Source organism: Hemitrygon akajei, chromosome 2 (genome assembly GCF_048418815.1).
Source record: "Hemitrygon akajei chromosome 2, sHemAka1.3, whole genome shotgun sequence".
NCBI lineage: Eukaryota > Metazoa > Chordata > Chondrichthyes > Myliobatiformes > Dasyatidae > Hemitrygon > Hemitrygon akajei.
This window is the reverse complement of record NC_133125.1, coordinates 80,543,885-80,564,258: the sequence shown is the minus strand read 5'-3', so window position 1 is coordinate 80,564,258 and position 20,374 is coordinate 80,543,885.

The following is a 20,374-nucleotide window of genomic DNA, read 5'->3' as shown; positions in this document are numbered from 1 at the left end:
AATCTCCATACCACCTCAAACTCCCTGCCCTCTCAAACTCCATGCCCTCTCAATCACTACTCCTTCTCATACTCCATTCCCTTCAAACTCCATGCCTTCTCAAACTCCATGCACTCTTAAGCTACATTCCCACTCAAACTCCAATCCCTCTCAAACTCCATTCTCTCTCAAAATCCATTCAATCTCAAACTGCATTCCCTCTCAAACTCCATTCTTTCTCAAACTCCATGCCTTCTCAATCACTACACCCTCTCAAACTCAATTCCCGCTCAAACTCCATTCCACCTCATACTCCATTCCACCTCCATCTCCATTCAACCTCAAACCCCATTCCACCTCAAACTCCATTCCCTCTCAAAATCCATTCCTCTCAAACTCCATTCCCTCTCAATCTCCATTCCCTCTCAATCTCATTACCACCTCAAACTCCCTGCCATCGCAAACTCCATGCCCTCTCAAACTACATTACCTCTCAAACTACATTACCTATCAAACTCCATTCCCTCTCAAACTCCATTCCACCCCAAACACCATTCCAACTCAAACACCATTCCAACACAAACACCATTCCAACTCAAACACCATTCCAACTCAAACTCCATTCCCTCTCAAACACCATTAGCTCTCAAACTCCATTCCATCTCAAACTCCATTCCCCCTCAAACTCCATTCCACCTCAAACTCCATTCCACCTCAAACTCCATTCCCCCTCAAACTCCATTCCCCCTCAAACTCCAATCCACCTCAAACACCATTTCCTCTCCAACACCATTCCCTCTCAAACGACATTCCTCTCAAACGACATTCCTCTCAAACTCCATTCCCTCTCAAACTCCATTCCCTCTCAAACTCCATTCCCTCTCAAACTCCATTCCTTCACAAAGCCTATTCCACCTCAAACACCATTCCCTCTCAAACTCCATTCCCTCTCAAACACTATTCCACCTCAAAAACCATTCCCTCTCAAACACAATTCCCACTCAAACTCCATTCAACCCGAAACTCCTTTCAAACTCAAACTCCATTCAACCTCAAACATCATTCGCTCTCAAACTCCATTCGCTCTCAAACTCCATTCCACCTCAAACTCCATTCCACCTCAAACTCAATTCCACCTCAAATTCAATTCCACCTCAAACACTACTCCCTCTCAAACTCCATTCCACCTCAAACTCAATTCCCTCTCAAACACCATTCCCTCACCAACACCATTCCCTCACCAACACCATTCCAGCTCAAACTCCATTCCACTTCATACTCCATTCCCTCTCAAACTGCATTCCATCTCAAACTCCATTCCCTCTCAAACTCCATTCCCTCTCAAACTCCATTCCCTCTCAAACTCCATGCCCTCTCAAACTCCATGCCCTCTCCAACTCCATGCCCTCTCAATCACTACTCCCTCTCAAACACCATTCGCTCTCAAACTCCATTCATCCTCAAACTCCATTCCCTCTCAAACTCCATGACCTCTCAATCACTACTCCTTCTCATACTCCATTCCCTTCATACTCCATGCCCTCTCAAACTACTTTCCTTCTCATACTCCCTGCCCTCTCAAACTGCATTCCCTCTCAAACTCCATGCCCTCTCAAACTCCATGCCCTCTCCAACTCCATGCCCTCTCAATCACTACTCCCTCTCAAACACCATTCGCTCTCAAACTCCATTCATCCTCAAACTCCCTGCCCTCTCAAACTCCATGCACTCTCAAACTACATTCAACCTCAAACTCCATTCCACCTCAAACACCATTCCAACTCAAACACCATTCCAACACAAACACCATTCCAACACAAACACCATTCCCACTCAAACTCCATTCCACCTCAAACTCCATTCCACCTCAAACTGCATTCCCTCTCAAACTCCATGCATTCTCAATCACTACACCCTCTCAAACTCCATTCCCGCTCAAACTCCATTCCACCTCATACTCCATTCCACCTCAAACTCCATTCATCCTCAAACCCCATTCCACCTCAAACTCCATTCCCTCTCAAAATCCATTCCTCTCAAACTCCATTCCTCTCAAACTCCATTCCCTCCCAAACTCCATTCCCTCCCAAATGCCATTCCACTCCAACGACATTCCTCCACAAGGACAGTCCCTTCCCAATGCCATTCGCTCCCCAACGTCATTCCCTCTCCAGTCCATTCCCGCTAGAACGCTATTCCCTCACAAACACCATTCCACCTCAAAGTCCATGCACTCTCAAACTCCATGCCCTCTCAATCACTACAAACTCTCAAACACCATTCCCTCTCAATCTCCATTCCCTCTCAATCTCATTACCACCTCAAACTCCCTGCCCTCTCAATCACTACACCCTCTCATACAGAATTCCCTCTCAAACTCCATTCCCTCTCAAACTCCAATCCCTCTCAAACTCCCTGCCCTCTCAAACTCCCTGCCCTCTCAAACTCCCTGCCCTCTCAAGCTCCATTCCACCTCAAACACCATTCCAACTCAAACACCATTCCAACACAAACACCATTCCAACTCAAACACCATTCCCTCTCAAACTCCATTCCACCTCAAACTCCATTCCACCTCAAACTCCCTTCCACCTCAAACTCCCTTCCACCTCAAACTCCCTTCCACCTCAAACTCCATTCCCTCTCAAACACCATTAGCTCTCAAACTCCATTCCACCTCAAACTTCATTCCACATCAAACTCCATTCCCCCTCAAACTCCAATCCACCTCAAACACCATTTCCTCTCCAACACCATTCCACCTCAAACTCCATTCCCTCTCAAACGACATTCCTCTCAAACTGCATTCCTTCACAAACACTATTCCGCCTCAAACACCATTCCCTCTCAAACACAATTCCTCTCAAACACAATTCCTCTCAAACACCATTCCACCTCAAACTCCATTCCACCTCAAACCCCATTCCAGCTCAAACTCCATTCCCTCTCAAAATCCATTCCTCTCAAACACCATTCCTCTCAAACTCCATTCCTCTCAAACTCCATTCCTCTCAAACTCCATTCCTTCACAAACACTATTCCACCTCAAACACAATTCCCTCTCAATCTCCATTCCAACTCAAACGCGATTCCCTCCCAAACTCCATTCCCTCCCCAATGCCATTCCACTCCAACGCCATTCCTCCCCAAGGCCAGTCCTTCCCCAATGCCATTCCCTCCCCAATGTCATTCCCACTCCAGGCCATTCCCTCACAAATGCTATTCCCTCACAAACACCATTCCACCTCAAACTCCATGCCCTCTCAATCACTACAACCTCTCAAACACCATTCCCTCTCAATCTCCATACCACCTCAAACTCCCTGCCCTCTCAAACTCCATGCCCTCTCAATCACTACTCCTTCTCATACTCCATTCCCTTCAAACTCCATGCCTTCTCAAACTCCATGCACTCTTAAGCTACATTCCCACTCAAACTCCAATCCCTCTCAAACTCCATTCTCTCTCAAAATCCATTCAATCTCAAACTGCATTCCCTCTCAAACTCCATTCTTTCTCAAACTCCATGCCTTCTCAATCACTACACCCTCTCAAACTCAATTCCCGCTCAAACTCCATTCCACCTCATACTCCATTCCACCTCAAACTCCATTCAACCTCAAACCCCATTCCACCTCAAACTCCATTCCCTCTCAAAATCCATTCCTCTCAAACTCCATTCCCTCTCAATCTCCATTCCCTCTCAATCTCATTACCACCTCAAACTCCCTGCCATCTCAAAGCCCATGCCCTCTCAAACTACATTACCTCTCAAACTACATTACCTATCAAACTCCATTCCCTCTCAAACTCCATTCCACCCCAAACACCATTCCAACTCAAACACCATTCCAACACAAACACCATTCCAACTCAAACACCATTCCAACTCAAACTCCATTCCCTCTCAAACACCATTAGCTCTCAAACTCCATTCCATCTCAAACTCCATTCCCCCTCAAACTCCATTCCATCTCAAACTCCATTCCACCTCAAACTCCATTCCCTCTCAAACTCCATTCCCTCTCAAACTCCATTCCCTCTCAAACTCCATTCCTTCACAAAGCCTATTCCACCTCAAACACCATTCCCTCTCAAACTCCATTCCCTCTCAAACACTATTCCACCTCAAAAACCATTCCCTCTCAAACACAATTCCCACTCAAACTCCATTCAACCCGAAACTCCTTTCAAACTCAAACTCCATTCAACCTCAAACATCATTCGCTCTCAAACTCCATTCGCTCTCAAACTCCATTCCACCTCAAACTCAATTCCACCTCAAACTCAATTCCACCTCAAACACTACTCCCTCTCAAACTCCATTCCACCTCAAACTCAATTCCCTCTCAAACACCATTCCCTCACCAACACCATTCCCTCACCAACACCATTCCCTCACCAACACCATTCCCTCACCAACACCATTCCAGCTCAAACTCCATTCCACTTCATACTCCATTCCCTCTCAAACTGCATTCCATCTCAAACTCCATTCCCTCTCAAACTCCATTCCCTCTCAAACTCCATTCCCTCTCAAACTCCATGCCCTCTCAAACTCCATGCCCTCTCCAACTCCATGCCCTCTCAATCACTACTCCCTCTCAAACACCATTCGCTCTCAAACTCCATTCATCCTCAAACTCCATTCCCTCTCAAACTCCATGACCTCTCAATCACTACTCCTTCTCATACTCCATTCCCTCAAACTCCATGCCCTCTCAAACTACTTTCCTTCTCATACTCCCTGCCCTCTCAAACTGCATTCCCTCTCAAACTCCATGCCCTCTCAAACTCCATGCCCTCTCCAACTCCATGCCCTCTCAATCACTACTCCCTCTCAAACACCATTCGCTCTCAAACTCCATTCATCCTCAAACTCCCTGCCCTCTCAAACTCCATGCACTCTCAAACTACATTCAACCTCAAACTCCATTCCACCTCAAACACCATTCCAACTCAAACACCATTCCAACACAAACACCATTCCAACACAAACACCATTCCCACTCAAACTCCATTCCACCTCAAACTCCATTCCACCTCAAACTGCATTCCCTCTCAAACTCCATGCATTCTCAATCACTACACCCTCTCAAACTCCATTCCCGCTCAAACTCCATTCCACCTCATACTCCATTCCACCTCAAACTCCATTCATCCTCAAACCCCATTCCACCTCAAACTCCATTCCCTCTCAAAATCCATTCCTCTCAAACTCCATTCCTCTCAAACTCCATTCCCTCCCAAACTCCATTCCCTCCCGAATGCCATTCCACTCCAACGCCATTCCTCCACAAGGACAGTCCCTTCCCAATGCCATTCGCTCCCCAACGTCATTCCCTCTCCAGTCCATTCCCGCTAGAACGCTATTCCCTCACAAACACCATTCCACCTCAAAGTCCATGCACTCTCAAACTCCATGCCCTCTCAATCACTACAAACTCTCAAACACCATTCCCTCTCAATCTCCATTCCCTCTCAATCTCATTACCACCTCAAACTCCCTGCCCTCTCAATCACTACACCCTCTCATACAGAATTCCCTCTCAAACTCCATTCCCTCTCAAACTCCCTGCCCTCTCAAACTCCCTGCCTTCTCAAACTCCATGCCCTCTTAATATACATTCAACCTCAAACTCCATTCCACCTCAAACACCATTCCAACTCAAACACCATTCCAACACAAACACCATTCCAACTCAAACACCATTCCCTCTCAAACTCCATTCCACCTCAAACTCCATTCCACCTCAAACTCCCTTCCACCTCAAACTCCATTCCCTCTCAAACACCATTAGCTCTCAAACTCCATTCCACCTCAAACTTCATTCCACATCAAACTCCATTCCCCCTCAAACTCCAATCCACCTCAAACACCATTTCCTCTCCAACACCATTCCACCTCAAACTCCATTCCCTCTCAAACACAATTCCTCTCAAACACAATTCCTCTCAAACACCATTCCACCTCAAACTCCATTCCACCTCAAACCCCATTCCAGCTCAAACTCCATTCCCTCTCAAAATCCATTCCTCTCAAACACCATTCCTCTCAAACTCCATTCCTCTCAAACTCCATTCCTCTCAAACTCCATTCCTTCACAAACACTATTCCACCTCAAACACAATTCCCTCTCAATCTCCATTCCAACTCAAACGCGATTCCCTCCCAAACTCCATTCCCTCCCCAATGCCATTCCACTCCAACGCCATTCCTCCCCAAGGCCAGTCCTTCCCCAATGCCATTCCCTCCCCAATGTCATTCCCACTCCAGGCCATTCCCTCACAAATGCTATTCCCTCACAAACACCATTCCACCTCAAACTCCATGCCCTCTCAATCACTACAACCTCTCAAACACCATTCCCTCTCAATCTCCATACCACCTCAAACTCCCTGCCCTCTCAAACTCCATGCCCTCTCAATCACTACTCCTTCTCATACTCCATTCCCTTCAAACTCCATGCCTTCTCAAACTCCATGCACTCTTAAGCTACATTCCCACTCAAACTCCAATCCCTCTCAAACTCCATTCTCTCTCAAAATCCATTCAATCTCAAACTGCATTCCCTCTCAAACTCCATTCTTTCTCAAACTCCATGCCTTCTCAATCACTACACCCTCTCAAACTCAATTCCCGCTCAAACTCCATTCCACCTCATACTCCATTCCACCTCAAACTCCATTCAACCTCAAACCCCATTCCACCTCAAACTCCATTCCCTCTCAAAATCCATTCCTCTCAAACTCCATTCCCTCTCAATCTCCATTCCCTCTCAATCTCATTACCACCTCAAACTCCCTGCCATCGCAAACTCCATGCCCTCTCAAACTACATTACCTCTCAAACTACATTACCTATCAAACTCCATTCCCTCTCAAACTCCATTCCACCCCAAACACCATTCCAACTCAAACACCATTCCAACACAAACACCATTCCAACTCAAACACCATTCCAACTCAAACTCCATTCCCTCTCAAACACCATTAGCTCTCAAACTCCATTCCCCCTCAAACTCCATTCCCCCTCAAACTCCATTCCACCTCAAACTCCATTCCCCCTCAAACTCCATTCCCCCTCAAACTCCAATCCACCTCAAACACCATTTCCTCTCCAACACCATTCCCTCTCAAACGACATTCCTCTCAAACGACATTCCTCTCAAACTCCATTCCCTCTCAAACTCCATTCCCTCTCAAACTCCATTCCCTCTCAAACTCCATTCCTTCACAAAGCCTATTCCACCTCAAACACCATTCCCTCTCAAACTCCATTCCCCCTCAAACTCCATTCCCCCTCAAACTCCAATCCACCTCAAACACCATTTCCTCTCCAACACCATTCCCTCTCCAACACCATTCCACCTCAAACTCCATTCCCTCTCAAACGACATTCCTCTCAAACGACATTCCTCTCAAACTCCATTCCCTCTCAAACTCCATTCCCTCTCAAACTCCATTCCTTCACAAACACTATTCCTCCTCAAACACCATTCCCTCTCAAACTCCATTCCCTCTCAAACACTATTCCTCTCAAACACTATTCCACCTCAAAAACCATTCCCTCTCAAACACAATTCCCACTCAAACTCCATTCAACCCGAAACTCCTTTCAAACTCAAACTCCATTCAACCTCAAACATCATTCGCTCTCAAACTCCATTCGCTCTCAAACTCCATTCCACCTCAAACTCAATGCCACCTCAAACTCAATTCCACCTCAAACACTACTCCCTCTCAAACTCCATTCCACCTCAAACTCAATTCCCTCTCAAACACCATTCCCTCACCAACACCATTCCCTCACCAACACCATTCCAGCTCAAAATCCATTCCACTTCATACTCCATTCCCTCTCAAACTGCATTCCATCTCAAACTCCATTCCCTCTCAAACTCCATTCCCTCTCAAACTCCATTCCCTCTCAAACTCCATGCCCTCTCCAACTCCATGCCCTCTCAATCACTACTCCCTCTCAAACACCATTCGCTCTCAAACTCCATTCATCCTCAAACTCCATTCCCTCTCAAACTCCATGACCTCTCAATCACTACTCCTTCTCATACTCCATTCCCTTCAAACTCCATGCCCTCTCAAACTACTTTCCTTCTCATACTCCCTGCCCTCTCAATCTGCATTCCCTCTCAAACTCCAAGCCCTCTCAAACTCCATGCCCTCTCCAACTCCATGCCCTCTCAATCACTACTCCCTCTCAAACACCATTCGCTCTCAAACTCCATTCATCCTCAAACTCCCTGCCCTCTCAAACTCCATGCACTCTCAAACTACATTCAACCTCAAACTCCATTCCACCTCAAACACCATTCCAACTCAAACACCATTCCAACACAAACACCATTCCAACACAAACACCATTCCCACTCAAACTCCATTCCACCTCAAACTCCATTCCACCTCAAACTCCATTCCACCTCAAACTCCATTCCACCTCAAACTCCATTCCCTCTCAAACACCATTAGCTCTCAAACTCCATTCCACCTCAAACTTCATTCCACATCAAACTCCAATCCACCTCAAACTCCAATCCACCTCAAACACCATTTCCTCTCCAACACCATTCCCTCTCCAACACCATTCCACCTCAAACTCCATTCCCTCTCAAACGACATTCCTCTCAAACTGCATTCCTTCACAAACACTATTCCACCTCAAACACCATTCCCTCTCAAACACAATTCCTCTCAAACACCATTCCACCTCAAACTCCATTCCACCTCAAACCACATTCCAGCTCAAACTCCATTCCCTCTCAAAATCCATTCCTCTCAAACACCATTCCTCTCAAACTCCATTCCTCTCAAACTCCATTCCTCTCAAACTCCATTCCTCTCAAACTCCATTCCCTCACAAACTCCATTCCCTCACAAACACCATTTGACCTCAAACACCATTCCCTCTCAAACTCCATTCCCTCCCAAACTCCGTTCCCTCCCCAATGCCATTCCACTCCAACGCCATTCCTCCCCAAGGCCAGTCCTTCCCCAATGCCATTCCTTGCCCAACGTCATTCCCTCTCCAGGCCATTCCCTCACAAACGCTATTCCCTCACAAACACCATTCCACCTCAAACTCCATGCCATCTCAATCACTACAACCTCTCAAACACCATTCACTCTCAAACACCATTTCCTCTCCAACACCATTCCCTCTCCAACTCCATTCCCTCTCCAACTCCATTCCCTCTCAAACGACATTCCTCTCAAACTCCATTCCCTCTCAAACTCCATTCCCTCTCAAACTCCATTCCCTCTCAAACTCCATTCCCTCTGAAACTCCATTCCCTCTCAATCTCCATTCCTTCACAAACACTATTCCACCTCAAACACCATTCCCTCTCAAACTCCATTCCCTCTCAAACACTATTCCTCTCAAACACTATTCCACATCAAAAACCATTCCCTCTCAAACACAATTCCCACTCAAACTCCATTCAACCCGAAACTCCTTTCAAACTCAAACTCCATTCAACCTCAAACATCATTCGCTCTCAAACTCCATTCGCTCTCAAACTCCATTCCCTCTCAAACACCATTCCAACTCAAACTCAATTCCACCTCAAACTCAATTCCACCTCAAACTCAATTCCACCTCAAACACTACTCCCTCTCAAACTCCATTCCACCTCAAACTCAATTCCCTCTCAATCACCATTCCCTCACCAACACCATTCCAGCTCAAACTCCATTCCCTCTCAAACTGCATTCCATCTCAAACTCCATGCCCTCTTAAACTCCATGCCCTCTCAAACTCCATGCCCTCTCCAACTCCATGCCCTCTCAATCACTACTCCCTCTCAAACACCATTCGCTCTCAAACTCCATTCATCCTCAAACTCCATTCCCTCTCAAACTCCATGACCTCTCAATCACTACTCCTTCTCATACTCCATTCCCTTCAAACTCCATGCCCTCTCAAACTACTTTCCTTCTCATACTCCCTGCCCTCTCAAACTGCATTCCCTCTCAAACTGCATTCCCTCTCAAACTCCATGCATTCTCAATCACTACACCCTCTCAAACTCCATTCCCGCTCAAACTCCATTCCACCTCATACTCCATTCCACCTCAAACTCCATTCATCCTCAAACCCCATTCCACCTCAAACTCCATTCCCTCTCAAAATCCATTCCTCTCAAACTCCATTCCTCTCAAACTCCATTCCCTCCCAAACTCCATTCCCTCCCAAATGCCATTCCACTCCAACGCCATTCCTCCACAAGGACAGTCCCTTCCCAATGCCATTCGCTCCCCAACGTCATTCCCTCTCCAGTCCATTCCCGCTAGAACGCTATTCCCTCACAAACACCATTCCACCTCAAAGTCCATGCACTCTCAAACTCCATGCCCTCTCAATCACTACAAACTCTCAAACACCATTCCCTCTCAATCTCCATTCCCTCTCAATCTCATTACCACCTCAAACTCCCTGCCCTCTCAATCACTACACCCTCTCATACACAATTCCCTCTCAAACTCCATTCCCTCTCAAACTCCCTGCCCTCTCAAACTCCCTGCCCTCTCAAACTCCATGCCCTCTTAATATACATTCAACCTCAAACTCCATTCCACCTCAAACACCATTCCAACTCAAACACCATTCCAACACAAACACCATTCCAACTCAAACACCATTCCCTCTCAAACTCCATTCCACCTCAAACTCCATTCCACCTCAAACTCCCTTCCACCTCAAACTCCATTCCCTCTCAAACACCATTAGCTCTCAAACTCCATTCCACCTCAAACTTCATTCCACATCAAACTCCATTCCCCCTCAAACTCCAATCCACCTCAAACACCATTTCCTCTCCAACACCATTCCACCTCAAACTCCATTCCCTCTCAAACGACATTCCTCTCAAACTGCATTCCTTCACAAACACTATTCCGCCTCAAACACCATTCCCTCTCAAACACAATTCCTCTCAAACACAATTCCTCTCAAACACCATTCCACCTCAAACTCCATTCCACCTCAAACCCCATTCCAGCTCAAACTCCATTCCCTCTCAAAATCCATTCCTCTCAAACACCATTCCTCTCAAACTCCATTCCTCTCAAACTCCATTCCTCTCAAACTCCATTCCTTCACAAACACTATTCCACCTCAAACACAATTCCCTCTCAATCTCCATTCCAACTCAAACGCGATTCCCTCCCAAACTCCATTCCCTCCCCAATGCCATTCCACTCCAACGCCATTCCTCCCCAAGGCCAGTCCTTCCCCAATGCCATTCCCTCCCCAATGTCATTCCCACTCCAGGCCATTCCCTCACAAATGCTATTCCCTCACAAACACCATTCCACCTCAAACTCCATGCCCTCTCAATCACTACAACCTCTCAAACACCATTCCCTCTCAATCTCCATACCACCTCAAACTCCCTGCCCTCTCAAACTCCATGCCCTCTCAATCACTACTCCTTCTCATACTCCATTCCCTTCAAACTCCATGCCTTCTCAAACTCCATGCACTCTTAAGCTACATTCCCACTCAAACTCCAATCCCTCTCAAACTCCATTCTCTCTCAAAATCCATTCAATCTCAAACTGCATTCCCTCTCAAACTCCATTCTTTCTCAAACTCCATGCCTTCTCAATCACTACACCCTCTCAAACTCAATTCCCGCTCAAACTCCATTCCACCTCATACTCCATTCCACCTCAAACTCCATTCAACCTCAAACCCCATTCCACCTCAAACTCCATTCCCTCTCAAAATCCATTCCTCTCAAACTCCATTCCCTCTCAATCTCCATTCCCTCTCAATCTCATTACCACCTCAAACTCCCTGCCATCGCAAACTCCATGCCCTCTCAAACTACATTACCTCTCAAACTACATTACCTATCAAACTCCATTCCCTCTCAAACTCCATTCCACCCCAAACACCATTCCAACTCAAACACCATTCCAACACAAACACCATTCCAACTCAAACACCATTCCAACTCAAACTCCATTCCCTCTCAAACACCATTAGCTCTCAAACTCCATTCCATCTCAAACTCCATTCCCCCTCAAACTCCATTCCACCTCAAACTCCATTCCACCTCAAACTCCATTCCCCCTCAAACTCCATTCCCCCTCAAACTCCAATCCACCTCAAACACCATTTCCTCTCCAACACCATTCCCTCTCAAACGACATTCCTCTCAAACGACATTCCTCTCAAACTCCATTCCCTCTCAAACTCCATTCCCTCTCAAACTCCATTCCCTCTCAAACTCCATTCCTTCACAAAGCCTATTCCACCTCAAACACCATTCCCTCTCAAACTCCATTCCCTCTCAAACACTATTCCACCTCAAAAACCATTCCCTCTCAAACACAATTCCCACTCAAACTCCATTCAACCCGAAACTCCTTTCAAACTCAAACTCCATTCAACCTCAAACATCATTCGCTCTCAAACTCCATTCGCTCTCAAACTCCATTCCACCTCAAACTCAATTCCACCTCAAATTCAATTCCACCTCAAACACTACTCCCTCTCAAACTCCATTCCACCTCAAACTCAATTCCCTCTCAAACACCATTCCCTCACCAACACCATTCCCTCACCAACACCATTCCAGCTCAAACTCCATTCCACTTCATACTCCATTCCCTCTCAAACTGCATTCCATCTCAAACTCCATTCCCTCTCAAACTCCATTCCCTCTCAAACTCCATTCCCTCTCAAACTCCATGCCCTCTCAAACTCCATGCCCTCTCCAACTCCATGCCCTCTCAATCACTACTCCCTCTCAAACACCATTCGCTCTCAAACTCCATTCATCCTCAAACTCCATTCCCTCTCAAACTCCATGACCTCTCAATCACTACTCCTTCTCATACTCCATTCCCTTCAAACTCCATGCCCTCTCAAACTACTTTCCTTCTCATACTCCCTGCCCTCTCAAACTGCATTCCCTCTCAAACTCCATGCCCTCTCAAACTCCATGCCCTCTCCAACTCCATGCCCTCTCAATCACTACTCCCTCTCAAACACCATTCGCTCTCAAACTCCATTCATCCTCAAACTCCCTGCCCTCTCAAACTCCATGCACTCTCAAACTACATTCAACCTCAAACTCCATTCCACCTCAAACACCATTCCAACTCAAACACCATTCCAACACAAACACCATTCCAACACAAACACCATTCCCACTCAAACTCCATTCCACCTCAAACTCCATTCCACCTCAAACTGCATTCCCTCTCAAACTCCATGCATTCTCAATCACTACACCCTCTCAAACTCCATTCCCGCTCAAACTCCATTCCACCTCATACTCCATTCCACCTCAAACTCCATTCATCCTCAAACCCCATTCCACCTCAAACTCCATTCCCTCTCAAAATCCATTCCTCTCAAACTCCATTCCTCTCAAACTCCATTCCCTCCCAAATGCCATTCCACTCCAACGACATTCCTCCACAAGGACAGTCCCTTCCCAATGCCATTCGCTCCCCAACGTCATTCCCTCTCCAGTCCATTCCCGCTAGAACGCTATTCCCTCACAAACACCATTCCACCTCAAAGTCCATGCACTCTCAAACTCCATGCCCTCTCAATCACTACAAACTCTCAAACACCATTCCCTCTCAATCTCCATTCCCTCTCAATCTCATTACCACCTCAAACTCCCTGCCCTCTCAATCACTACACCCTCTCATACAGAATTCCCTCTCAAACTCCATTCCCTCTCAAACTCCAATCCCTCTCAAACTCCCTGCCCTCTCAAACTCCCTGCCCTCTCAAACTCCCTGCCCTCTCAAGCTCCATTCCACCTCAAACACCATTCCAACTCAAACACCATTCCAACACAAACACCATTCCAACTCAAACACCATTCCCTCTCAAACTCCATTCCACCTCAAACTCCATTCCACCTCAAACTCCCTTCCACCTCAAACTCCCTTCCACCTCAAACTCCCTTCCACCTCAAACTCCATTCCCTCTCAAACACCATTAGCTCTCAAACTCCATTCCACCTCAAACTTCATTCCACATCAAACTCCATTCCCCCTCAAACTCCAATCCACCTCAAACACCATTTCCTCTCCAACACCATTCCACCTCAAACTCCATTCCCTCTCAAACGACATTCCTCTCAAACTGCATTCCTTCACAAACACTATTCCGCCTCAAACACCATTCCCTCTCAAACACAATTCCTCTCAAACACAATTCCTCTCAAACACCATTCCACCTCAAACTCCATTCCACCTCAAACCCCATTCCAGCTCAAACTCCATTCCCTCTCAAAATCCATTCCTCTCAAACACCATTCCTCTCAAACTCCATTCCTCTCAAACTCCATTCCTCTCAAACTCCATTCCTCTCAAACTCCATTCCTTCACAAACACTATTCCACCTCAAACACAATTCCCTCTCAATCTCCATTCCAACTCAAACGCGATTCCCACCAAACTCCATTCCCTCCCCAATGCCATTCCACTCCAACGCCATTCCTCCCCAAGGCCAGTCCTTCCCCAATGCCATTCCCTCCCCAATGTCATTCCCACTCCAGGCCATTCCCTCACAAATGCTATTCCCTCACAAACACCATTCCACCTCAAACTCCATGCCCTCTCAATCACTACAACCTCTCAAACACCATTCCCTCTCAATCTCCATACCACCTCAAACTCCCTGCCCTCTCAAACTCCATGCCCTCTCAATCACTACTCCTTCTCATACTCCATTCCCTTCAAACTCCATGCCTTCTCAAACTCCATGCACTCTTAAGCTACATTCCCACTCAAACTCCAATCCCTCTCAAACTCCATTCTCTCTCAAAATCCATTCAATCTCAAACTGCATTCCCTCTCAAACTCCATTCTTTCTCAAACTCCATGCCTTCTCAATCACTACACCCTCTCAAACTCAATTCCCGCTCAAACTCCATTCCACCTCATACTCCATTCCACCTCAAACTCCATTCAACCTCAAACCCCATTCCACCTCAAACTCCATTCCCTCTCAAAATCCATTCCTCTCAAACTCCATTCCCTCTCAATCTCCATTCCCTCTCAATCTCATTACCACCTCAAACTCCCTGCCATCTCAAACTCCATGCCCTCTCAAACTACATTACCTCTCAAACTACATTACCTATCAAACTCCATTCCCTCTCAAACTCCATTCCACCCCAAACACCATTCCAACTCAAACACCATTCCAACACAAACACCATTCCAACTCAAACACCATTCCAACTCAAACTCCATTCCCTCTCAAACACCATTAGCTCTCAAACTCCATTCCATCTCAAACTCCATTCCCCCTCAAACTCCATTCCATCTCAAACTCCATTCCACCTCAAACTCCATTCCCTCTCAAACTCCATTCCCTCTCAAACTCCATTCCCTCTCAAACTCCATTCCTTCACAAAGCCTATTCCACCTCAAACACCATTCCCTCTCAAACTCCATTCCCTCTCAAACACTATTCCACCTCAAAAACCATTCCCTCTCAAACACAATTCCCACTCAAACTCCATTCAACCCGAAACTCCTTTCAAACTCAAACTCCATTCAACCTCAAACATCATTCGCTCTCAAACTCCATTCGCTCTCAAACTCCATTCCACCTCAAACTCAATTCCACCTCAAATTCAATTCCACCTCAAACACTACTCCCTCTCAAACTCCATTCCACCTCAAACTCAATTCCCTCTCAAACACCATTCCCTCACCAACACCATTCCCTCACCAACACCATTCCAGCTCAAACTCCATTCCACTTCATACTCCATTCCATCTCAAACTCCATTCCCTCTCAAACTCCATTCCCTCTCAAACTCCATTCCCTCTCAAACTCCATGCCCTCTCCAACTCCATGCCCTCTCAATCACTACTCCCTCTCAAACACCATTCGCTCTCAAACTCCATTCATCCTCAAACTCCATTCCCTCTCAAACTCCATGACCTCTCAATCACTACTCCTTCTCATACTCCATTCCCTTCAAACTCCATGCCCTCTCAAACTACTTTCCTTCTCATACTCCCTGCCCTCTCAAACTGCATTCCCTCTCAAACTCCAAGCCCTCTCAAACTCCATGCCCTCTCCAACTCCATGCCCTCTCAATCACTACTCCCTCTCAAACACCATTCGCTCTCAAACTCCATTCATCCTCAAACTCCCTGCCCTCTCAAACTCCATGCACTCTCAAACTACATTCAACCTCAAACTCCATTCCACCTCAAACACCATTCCAACTCAAACACCATTCCAACACAAACACCATTCCAACACAAACACCATTCCCACTCAAACTCCATTCCACCTCAAACTCCATTCCACCTCAAACTCCATTCCACCTCAAACTCCATTCCACCTCAAACTCCATTCCCTCTCAAACACCATTAGCTCTCAAACTCCATTCCACCTCAAACTTCATTCCACATCAAACTCCATTCCACATCAAACTCCAATCCACCTCAAACACCATTTCCTCTCCAACACCATTCCCTCTCCAACACCATTCCACCTCAAACTCCATTCCCTCTCAAACGACATTCCTCTCAAACTGCATTCCTTCACAAACACTATTCCACCTCAAACACCATTCCCTCTCAAACACAATTCCTCTCAAACACCATTCCACCTCAAACTCCATTCCACCTCAAACCACATTCCAGCTCAAACTCCATTCCCTCTCAAAATCCATTCCTCTCAAACACCATTCCTCTCAAACTCCATTCCTCTCAAACTCCATTCCTCTCAAACTCCATTCCTCTCAAACTCCATTCCCTCACAAACTCCATTCCCTCACAAACACCATTTGACCTCAAACACCATTCCCTCTCAAACTCCATTCCCTCCCAAACTCCGTTCCCTCCCCAATGCCATTCCACTCCAACGCCATTCCTCCCCAAGGCCAGTCCTTCCCCAATGCCATTCCTTGCCCAACGTCATTCCCTCTCCAGGCCATTCCCTCACAAACGCTATTCCCTCACAAACACCATTCCACCTCAAACTCCATGCCATCTCAATCACTACAACCTCTAAAACACCATTCACTCTCAAACACCATTTCCTCTCCAACACCATTCCCTCTCCAACTCCATTCCCTCTCCAACTCCATTCCCTCTCAAACGACATTCCTCTCAAACTCCATTCCCTCTCAAACTCCATTCCCTCTCAAACTCCATTCCCTCTCAAACTCCATTCCCTCTGAAACTCCATTCCCTCTCAATCTCCATTCCTTCACAAACACTATTCCACCTCAAACACCATTCCCTCTCAAACTCCATTCCCTCTCAAACACTATTCCTCTCAAACACTATTCCACATCAAAAACCATTCCCTCTCAAACACAATTCCCACTCAAACTCCATTCAACCCGAAACTCCTTTCAAACTCAAACTCCATTCAACCTCAAACATCATTCGCTCTCAAACTCCATTCGCTCTCAAACTCCATTCCCTCTCAAACACCATTCCAACTCAAACTCAATTCCACCTCAAACTCAATTCCACCTCAAACTCAATTCCACCTCAAACACTACTCCCTCTCAAACTCCATTCCACCTCAAACTCAATTCCCTCTCAATCACCATTCCCTCACCAACACCATTCCAGCTCAAACTCCATTCCCTCTCAAACTGCATTCCATCTCAAACTCCATTCCCTCTCAAACTCCATTCCCTCTCAAACTCCATTCCCTCTCAAACTCCATTCCCTCTTAAACTCCATGCCCTCTTAAACTCCATGCCCTCTCAAACTCCATGCCCTCTCCAACTCCATGCCCTCTCAATCACTACTCCCTCTCAAACACCATTCGCTCTCAAACTCCATTCATCCTCAAACTCCATTCCCTCTCAAACTCCATGACCTCTCAATCACTACTCCTTCTCATACTCCATTCCCTTCAAACTCCATGCCCTCTCAAACTACTTTCCTTCTCATACTCCCTGCCCTCTCAAACTGCATTCCCTCTCAAACTGCATTCCCTCTCAAACTCCATGCATTCTCAATCACTACACCCTCTCAAACTCCATTCCCGCTCAAACTCCATTCCACCTCATACTCCATTCCACCTCAAACTCCATTCATCCTCAAACCCCATTCCACCTCAAACTCCATTCCCTCTCAAAATCCATTCCTCTCAAACTCCATTCCTCTCAAACTCCATTCCCTCCCAAACTCCATTCCCTCCCAAATGCCATTCCACTCCAACGCCATTCCTCCACAAGGACAGTCCCTTCCCAATGCCATTCGCTCCCCAACGTCATTCCCTCTCCAGTCCATTCCCGCTAGAACGCTATTCCCTCACAAACACCATTCCACCTCAAAGTCCATGCACTCTCAAACTCCATGCCCTCTCAATCACTACAAACTCTCAAACACCATTCCCTCTCAATCTCCATTCCCTCTCAATCTCATTACCACCTCAAACTCCCTGCCCTCTCAATCACTACACCCTCTCATACACAATTCCCTCTCAAACTCCATTCCCTCTCAAACTCCCTGCCCTCTCAAACTCCCTGCCCTCTCAAACTCCATGCCCTCTTAATATACATTCAACCTCAAACTCCATTCCACCTCAAACACCATTCCAACTCAAACACCATTCCAACACAAACACCATTCCAACTCAAACACCATTCCCTCTCAAACTCCATTCCACCTCAAACTCCATTCCACCTCAAACTCCCTTCCACCTCAAACTCCATTCCCTCTCAAACACCATTAGCTCTCAAACTCCATTCCACCTCAAACTTCATTCCACATCAAACTCCATTCCCCCTCAAACTCCAATCCACCTCAAACACCATTTCCTCTCCAACACCATTCCACCTCAAACTCCATTCCCTCTCAAACGACATTCCTCTCAAACTGCATTCCTTCACAAACACTATTCCGCCTCAAACACCATTCCCTCTCAAACACAATTCCTCTCAAACACAATTCCTCTCAAACACCATTCCACCTCAAACTCCATTCCACCTCAAACCCCATTCCAGCTCAAACTCCATTCCCTCTCAAAATCCATTCCTCTCAAACACCATTCCTCTCAAACTCCATTCCTCTCAAACTCCATTCCTCTCAAACTCCATTCCTTCACAAACACTATTCCACCTCAAACACAATTCCCTCTCAATCTCCATTCCAACTCAAACGCGATTCCCTCCCAAACTCCATTCCCTCCCCAATGCCATTCCACTCCAACGCCATTCCTCCCCAAGGCCAGTCCTTCCCCAATGCCATTCCCTCCCCAATGTCATTCCCACTCCAGGCCATTCCCTCACAAATGCTATTCCCTCACAAACACCATACCACCTCAAACTCCCTGCCCTCTCAAACTCCATGCCCTCTCAATCACTACTCCTTCTCATACTCCATTCCCTTCAAACTCCATGCCTTCTCAAACTCCATGCACTCTTAAGCTACATTCCCACTCAAACTCCAATCCCTCTCAAACTCCATTCTCTCTCAAAATCCATTCAATCTCAAACTGCATTCCCTCTCAAACTCCATTCTTTCTCAAACTCCATGCCTTCTCAATCACTACACCCTCTCAAACTCAATTCCCGCTCAAACTCCATTCCACCTCATACTCCATTCCACCTCAAACTCCATTCAACCTCAAACCCCATTCCACCTCAAACTCCATTCCCTCTCAAAATCCATTCCTCTCAAACTCCATTCCCTCTCAATCTCCATTCCCTCTCAATCTCATTACCACCTCAAACTCCCTGCCATCGCAAACTCCATGCCCTCTCAAACTACATTACCTCTCAAACTACATTACCTATCAAACTCCATTCCCTCTCAAACTCCATTCCACCCCAAACACCATTCCAACTCAAACACCATTCCAACACAAACACCATTCCAACTCAAACACCATTCCAACTCAAACTCCATTCCCTCTCAAACACCATTAGCTCTCAAACTCCATTCCATCTCAAACTCCATTCCCCCTCAAACTCCATTCCACCTCAAACTCCATTCCACCTCAAACTCCATTCCCCCTCAAACTCCATTCCCCCTCAAACTCCAATCCACCTCAAACACCATTTCCTCTCCAACACCATTCCCTCTCAAACGACATTCCTCTCAAACGACATTCCTCTCAAACTCCATTCCCTCTCAAACTCCATTCCCTCTCAAACTCCATTCCCTCTCAAACTCCATTCCTTCACAAAGCCTATTCCACCTCAAACACCATTCCCTCTCAAACTCCATTCCCTCTCAAACACTATTCCACCTCAAAAACCATTCCCTCTCAAACACAATTCCCACTCAAACTCCATTCAACCCGAAACTCCTTTCAAACTCAAACTCCATTCAACCTCAAACATCATTCGCTCTCAAACTCCATTCGCTCTCAAACTCCATTCCACCTCAAACTCAATTCCACCTCAAA